We start from the raw sequence: 8,666 nt of genomic DNA on the forward strand, positions 1-8,666 counted from the left end.
ACGGACAGCCCCAGTTGATACATGAGCTATTTGAGCATACAAAACAAAATGTTTATTTGAAGGTTTAGAGTTTGGCACATACAAATTTACTTGGAACGGCAGGTAGATACCGTATATAGGTAGGTATGGTGGACTCATATGGAACAACTTTGGGGTTTATGGAGTTGGATGCACAAGCAGTATTCCCGCTTAGTACAGGTGAAGGCTAGCAAAAGACTGGGAAGCGACCAGCTAGAGAGCGACAACAGTCATGAACATGCATTAAAATTAATCAACATCGAATGCAAGCATGAGTAGAATATAATCCACCATGAACATAAATATCGTGAAGGCTATGTTGATTTTGTTTCAACTACATGCGTGAACATGTGCCAAGTCAAGTCACTTAAATCATTCAGAGGAGGATACCACCCTATCATACCACATCACAACCATTTTAATAGCATATTGGCATGCAAGGTAAACCATTATAAGCTCCTAGCTAATCAAGCATGGCACAAGAAACTATGATCTCTAGTTGTCATTGCAAACATGTTTATTCATAATAGGCTGGATCAGGAACGATGAACTAATCATATTTACAAAAACAAGAGTGGTCGATTTCATACCAGCTTTTCTCATCTCAATCAGTCCATCATATATCGTCATAATTGTCTTTCACTTGCACGACCGAACGATGTGGATAATAATAATAGTGCACTTGCATTGGACCAAGATGGAATCTGCAAGTATTCAATTCAAGAGAGAAGACAAGGTGATATGGGCTCTTTTGTCAGATCAACAATAATGCATATAAGAGCCACTTCAACAATTTAATCATGGTCTTCTCCTATCGACCCCCAAAGAAAAGAAAAGAAATAAAACTATTTACAAGGGAAGGCTCCCAACAAGTAAAAGAAGAACAGGAAATCTTTTTGGGTTTTCTTTTTAATTACTACTACAAGCATGGAAGGTAAACTAATTAAAAACTACAACTAATTTTTTTGGTTTTTCTTAAAGTTTTATTAAGCACACAAGAAGAAAGCATAAAAAGGGAAATAAACTAGCATGGATGATACAATGAAAAAGTATGAGCACCGACATCTAGCAATGAGTGTGTGAACATGAATGTAATGTCGGTGAGAAATACGTACTCCCCCAAGCTTAGGCTTTTGGCCTAAGTTGGTCTATGGCCACGGTTGGCCTGGCGGATATCCATAGTAATAGTTGGGGTCATACTGAGATGCAGCGGCTGTCGCCTCCTGAGCTAGAGCGTGGCGACGAGTGGCCTCCGCTCTCCTCTCGTACTCATCTGCCTCCTCTCTGGTAATAACATATCTTCCTTTTGCCTGATAATCAAAGAAGGGAGGAGCAGGGAGAGTAATACGGACAGCACGTCGTCTGTCAAAGATTAAGCGATACTGGAGCAGTGATTCATTCCTCTCAATAAACTGGTGGTGAACCATAGCATTAAAGTCTAGGTAAGCAGGAGGAAATTCAATATCATCATTGCATATGGTTACACCAAGAAAATCAGCTAAGCGGGTTGCATAAATTCCACCAAAGAAATCTCCATTAAATCTATTAAGATGCAACCTACGCGCAACAATGGCTCCCAGATTATAAGATTTATCTCCTAACACAGCACTCCTAAGAATACTGAGGTCAGGGACACACATGTGACATGCCTCATCTTTACCATTAATGCATCTACCTATGAAGAGAGAAAAATAATTTATAGCAGGAAAGTGAATGCTCCCTATGGTAGCCTGTGTTATATCTCTTGATTCCCCCACAGTTATACTAGCAAGAAAATCTCTAAATTCAGATTTGCGAGGTTCCCTGACACTACCCAATTGTGGAAGTTTGCAAGCAGTGGTAAAATCCTCTAAGTCCATAGTGTAAGAATTTTCATAAAGATCAAACAGGACAGTTTGAGAATTACGTGAAGACGAAAATTCAAACCTCCTCACAAAGGAACTAGTGACATAGTGGTACTCACGGCATTTTTCTTCCTCAAAGCTCACAAGATCAGCGTTACGCAAATATGCGTTAAATTCTTCCTTAATCCCCGCTCGATCCATGAAGTCCTTTGAAGGCCATTCATAGGGCCGCACTGGAGCGTCCCTTGGTGGCTCATCATCAGCATCACGCATTGCAAGCCTGGGCTCTTGTTTCCTTGAAGAACCACCTTGGTACATTTTCCTAAACATATTTCTTCCTCTGAAAAATTTATGAAATTTTCAGTAACTTTAAATAAAAATGAACCAAGCTCAACAAAATTGATAGCAACTACTCCTACTAGTGCCTAGAGCCTATATCATGCATCAAAACTACTTGGGACCATATAAATTTGACATGCAAGCTTAAGAATAGGGTCACCTAGGCAGCAAAAATTTGCAATGAATAAAGCACTAGAACAAAAACTAATTGGACTAATGGAGGAGTCACATACCAAGGATCAATCTCCCCAAACAGTTTTGTGAGAGGTGCTTTGAGCAAGGAGATCGAAAATCGCAGCAAAATGAGCTAGAACTCGTGCTTGAGCTGGATATTCGTGTTTGTGGGAGGAAGAAGAAGTGTGTGGGTGCAGAAATAAGTGGAGGAGGGCCACCGTGGGCCCACGAGGCAGGGGGCGCGCCTAGGGTGTAGGGCGCGCCCTCCACCCTCGCGGCCAGGTGGATGCCCCTGTGCTGTGTTCTTGGTGCCAAATATTATCAAATATTCCGGAAAAATTCATATTTAAATTTCAGGGCATTTGGAGAACTTTTATTTTCGGGGTATTTTTATATTGCACGGATAATTCAGATAACAGACAGAAAAATACTACTTTTATTTTATTTAATATAAATAATATAAAGTAAAAGGAGGGTACAGAAGGTTGTGCCTTCTAGTTCCATCCATCTCATGCTCATCAAAAGGAATCCACTAACAAGGTTGATCAAGTCTTGTTAACGAACTCATTCCGAATAACATGGAACTAGAGAAATTTTGAATAACACTATGTTACCTCAACGGGGATATGCACATCCCCAATAACAAGAATATCATATTTCTTCTTGACAGTAGGAAGAGGAAACTCAAAACCTCCAAATTTAATCGATGGAATTTTTCCAATAGAGTTGATACTATGAACTTGAGGTTGTTTCCTCGGAAAGTGTACCGTATGCTCATTACCATTAACATGAAAAGTGACATTGCCTTTAGTGCAATCAATAAAAGCCCCTGCAGTATTAAAAAAGGTTCTTCCAAGAATAATAGACATACTATCGTCCTCGGGAATATCAAGAATAACAAAGTCTGTTAAAATAGTAACGTTTGCAACTACAACAGGCACATCCTCACAAATACCGACAGGTATAGCATTTGATTTATCAGCCATTCGCAAAGATATTTCTGTAGGTGTCAACTTATTCAAATCAAGTCTACGATATAAAGATAGAGGCATAACAATAACACCAGCTCCAAGATCACATAACGCAGTTTTAACATAGTTTCTTTTAATGGAGCATGGTATAGTAGGTCCTCCTGGATCTCCAAGTTTCTTTGGTATTCCACCCTTAAAAGTATAATTAGCAAGCATGGTGGAAATTTCAGCTTCCAGTATCTTTCTCTTATTTGTAACAATTTCTGTCAGGACCCCGATTCCAAGTCACATCGATCTAGCCGGTAACACCTCATATCATTTTGTGGCCTCACGCACGGTATTCCCACGGGTGTCGCCTTACCATGGCCCGGGACCGTTTGCGCCTTTTGGCTCACATATATGATAGTGTCGCTAGCATCCATATGACAGAGAACCCGGGCCGACATGGCTAGTCGTGAACCCAAAGCGGCACTAACCTATGGGGACAGGCATACATGAATCATATCGAGCATGTCAGTCAGCAGCGTGTGAATCCGGGCTGTAGCACTGGGCTAACAGGACTCCGGGAACCCGGGCTGTAGCAGGCTAGGCAGGACTCCGGATGTCACCGCGTGACATTTCCCCGAAGGGACAGACACAGGAACGAAGTGAAGCACATGCCGGCCAGTCAAGTGTCCTGAGCAGTAGTGCTGGGCTAGCAGGACTCCGGTGAACCGGGCTGTAGCGGACTACTATGGCTCATGGAAGCACTAGACTACATTTCACCATAAGAGAGGCTGCCAAGGATAAACAACTAGATTTTCGGATCCCACACATACCAAGCATTTCAATCATACACACAATATGCTCGATATGTGTAAATACAACATGGCATCACAACATAACTCTACAACTCAAGTATTCATTCATTAGGCTCCGAGGAGCGAGATATTACAAACATGGGTCTCATGACCCAACAATCATAGAATACAAATCAAGGCACAAGCGGAAGCTTAACATGTCTAAGTACAGACATCTACAAATGAAAAAGGCTAAGAAGCCTGACTATCTACCAGATCCTGCCGAAGGCACAAGATCGTAGCTGAGGTATCAAGCTAAACGTCGAAGTCCACATGGAACTACTAGCGAGACTGACATCTCTCTGCAAAACATAAAATAGGAAAACGTGAGTACAAATGTACCCAGCAAGACTTACATCAGAACTATCTACATATGCATCGGTATCAATAAAGGGGGGTGGTGGAGTTTAACTGCAGCAAGCCAGCTTTGACTCAGTGGCTAACCTGAACTACGACTGCAAGCAACTCTTTTGAGGTGGCGCACACGAGTCCACATATTCACCATATCAATACACCACTATGGATCCGCTTCCGTCTCCCTACAAGAAGGCCATCCATAGCACTCACACTTATCTTGCGAGTTTTAGAGTATCCACTTTCACTTGTCTATGAACTGTTATAGGCAACCCAGAAGTCCATTACCGCGGACACGGCTATTCGAATAGATGATGTTAACCCTGCAGGGGTGTACTTCTTCACGCACGCTCTCACCACTTACCGTCGTTTACACGACAAGTACTCGGCAACCTTCAAGCAGAAGCCCAATGAGGGTGTCGACCACGGCCTACCTAAACACTCAAGTCTCTAGTCCAGGTTTATCGCCTATCCAGGTTCCATCCGCAGGGAGCCGGCCGAGGTTTCCACATACGGCCCCGGACGATGTGTACAGGGTTCCGAGACACCAAACGGGCACCCGGCATGCCCGGCCATGGTGTATCTACCGCATCATAGCCCACCCCTAGGGTCAGCGCTACGCACGGCCGCCAACACATATCCTATAAACACCAGAAAGTAGTTGCAACTCCTGGACATAGGACAAGGGTGATCAAGAAGCCGAGAGGGTCCATTGGTTTCGGGCCCAGTGCGTGGTAGTAACTGTTTCATGGATCACAAACACAGAACTCAGTTCCTAAGAATGGTTTCAATGAGATAGCCCACCATGTACTCCTACATGGCCTCTCACCGCTACCTTTACCAAATCGTGTTCACACACTTAGCTCACACATAGTAGAACATGTTCATCACTGTTCCAATTCATCCCCAATGAATCAGACCTGACTCAACTCTAAGCAATAGCAGGCATGACAAACAAGCATGGATGAGTAGACACATCAGGGCTCAAACAACTCCTACTCATGCTAGTGGGTTTCATCTATTTACTGTGGCAATGACAGGTCATGCAGAGGAAAGGGGTTCAACTACCGCAACATGTAACAGTTGAATCGTTGTTGTCCTAATGCAGTAAAAGAGAGCAGAAGCGAGAGAGTGGGATTGTATCGGAATGAACAAGGGGGTTTTGCTTGCCTGGCACTTCTGAAGATAGAATAGCTCTTCATCGGTGTCATCGATCACGTCGTCGGAAACAACGTCTACTAAGAGGGGGCAATTACCGGCAAACAAGGAAGAATACAATCAATGCAATGCAACAATATGATGCATGATCATGACATGGCAATATGTTGTGATTTGGGCTAATGCAACAGAAAGTCATTTAAATTGAAGTGGAATTCAAAACTATATCAAATTCCAACTCCAAACCTATTATGAAATTTGCCCTAATCATGTTTCATCCTAAACAGTGAGGTTAACTTGCTCAAACATGCATGAAAATGGTACAGATGGATTCCTTGAATTTTTCTGATAATTTTTCATATATAAATTATTTCATTTGGAGTTACGGTTGAATTTCTATGAATTTTAGAAGTTTTGGGCATTTTCTGGAATTTCCTGAATTAAATTAAATCCAGAAAATAGATTATTGCGTTGGCATGACATCAGTGTGACATCAGCAGGTCAACACGCCAGGTCCAGGTCAAACCTGACCAGTGGGTCCCACTGGTCAGTCTCACGGTGATGGCTAGGCTCACAGACATGTGGGCCCGGTCAAAGGCCACGTCAGCACGGTCAATGCTGACGCGTGGGTCCATTGATTTTATTAGTTAATCTAATTATTTTGGTTATCTAGTAAACTAACAAGGCGGGTCCCACTGGTCAATGTCTTGTGTTAGATTAACAGGGTTAGTTAGCCCCTAAACTAATGACGGCCACGTCGGCTAACCGGCGATTAGCCGCCGGCGCTAAGCAGGACACGGCGGAGGTCCTCGTCCGGCCGTTTCTGGCGACGAGAGGTCGTGCGGATGGGCTCGTTGGAGAGCCCTTGCCGGCGCGCGTCGGATGGTGGTGGTGGCCGGGCCTGTGGTGGCCGGAGTCATCGTCGGCGACGACTTTGGCGGCAGCCGGAGCTCGGGTGAGCTCAGGGCTGAGGCTACGACGAGCGAGGCGGAGCGTGCGAGGCATCAACAGGATCTACGCAGAGCGGGGATCAAGCGGGGCACGACGGCCGGGCCATTGAGTGGCTGAGGGCACGTATACGGCGAGCACAGGCGACGACGCGTTCGGTCACAGGCGAGATGGCGGCTACGGCACGCAAACGAAGCAAATGAGAGGGGGGTTAGGGGGAGGAGCTCACGGCGGATGCGAGGAGAGGCTCAGCAGGCTTGGGGAGGTGTCGGAGCGAGCGGGGCGGCGAGACGGATCTCCGGCGTCCGACGGCGAGGATGAGGATGATGGCGTCGCTTAGGGCGCTCCGCGGGCGCGTGCTTCGTCTTGGGGCTCCATGGCGTTGAGGCGGAGCCTCTGGACAGCACAAAGAAGCGAGGGGGAGGTGATGGCCGCGGTTGCGCTCGTCGGCAGCGACGACAGCGCTCGGTGGTCGCGTGGGAAAGAGGCAGAGGAGGGAAGACTGCTCGAGGGGGAGAGAGGATAGGTGCAGGCGGTCGAGGGGAAGTGCGTGGCGCTCGGGGACGACTCCAGCAGCGGCAAGCAGGCAAGAGGTGGTCGTGCGCGTGCCGGCATGCGGTGGCCACGCGCCTCGGTCCTTCTGGCAGAGGAAGGAGAAGACACGGGAGCCCCTGGTGGGCTGGGCCGCCAGCTGGGCCACTAGGTGGGCTGGAAGGCCAGGTAAGTTCGCCTAGGTAGTTCTCTCTCTCTCTCTTTATTTTTCTTTTCTATTTTTCTGTAATCTTTGTGGCTTTTCTAAAAATACCTAGACCCTTTCAAAAATCACCAAACTGAACATGCCCACTTTATAGAATATACCCAACATGGAACATTTCAGTTTAAGATTACTTGGGCATTTAAAATATTTACTAGCATTTAAATGCCCAAATTCAAATAACATATGATTTAATCCAGAGCCCAAATATGTCATGCAAAAATGTGCATCACCTCTGGTTACTGTTTCCAGCTTTTTCCAAGAATGATGAACATTTTTTTAAAGCCATTTGGATTTACTGGAAATATTTTGGTTGAACCTAGTGAATTCCTTTAATGCTAGGGTTTAGGCAATCCCCATTTCAAGTTTCTTTCAAAGTTTAAACATGATGCACACTTGAAGTTACCCTAGTGCAATGCCAGAAGCTAGGGATGTGACAACTCACCCCCACTAAACAAGAATCTCGGCCCGAGATTCAAGACGTGAGGTAAGAAGGAAGGGGGGGCACAAGACCAACACGATCTTCACGATCCAGGTTGCACCTCAAAAGGTTGTTGATTCATTGCATACGTTGATCTTGACATCCTCGCTTTTGAGATCTTCATCCACGCGATGACGACAGAAAGAAACTATACTAAGATTGATCTTCTCGAAGATCGAGCTATACAAGATCCACTCGCAGAATGAGATGTTGAAACATCTTGAGTTGAGACACAGAACACATCGAGAGGGATGGAAGAACAAACGACGGGGTTTGATTTGTGGGCAGCAATTCCACGCTTAGAAAGATGGTGGATGGTGACAAGGTGGCGAGGAAATAATTGCCATGATCCCATAACGGGACACCTTGGGAAAGGTGACTCGTTGGATTGTTCCCTTAAGTGGCAAAAGGAATTACTTTTGATCCATAGATCATTGAAACTCTTCATACCAACTTAAAGCAATTTTCAATTGATCGTTTGAAAGAGCTCGAAGAAATGGCATACTCGGACTAGGATGAATGATGTGGACTACCTTGTTGGAGACAACGCAATGGATGATTTGCTTATCATCGGAGACGGATGGGACCCATGGTAAGTCCACTTTTGAAGATGATCCTGGACAACTACTACTGAGGTGCAAGTTGGGAACAAAATGCAAATGCTGGGAATGATTCTAGTGAATTCCTTTAATGCTAGGGTTTAGGCAATCCCCATTTCAAGTTTCTTTCAAAGTTTAAACATGATGCACACTTGAAGTTACCCTAGTGCAATGCCAGAAGCTAGGG

This window comes from Triticum urartu, chromosome 1A (assembly GCF_056163025.1).
Source record: "Triticum urartu cultivar PI428250 chromosome 1A, HENAU_Tu73, whole genome shotgun sequence".
Lineage (NCBI taxonomy): Eukaryota > Viridiplantae > Streptophyta > Magnoliopsida > Poales > Poaceae > Triticum > Triticum urartu.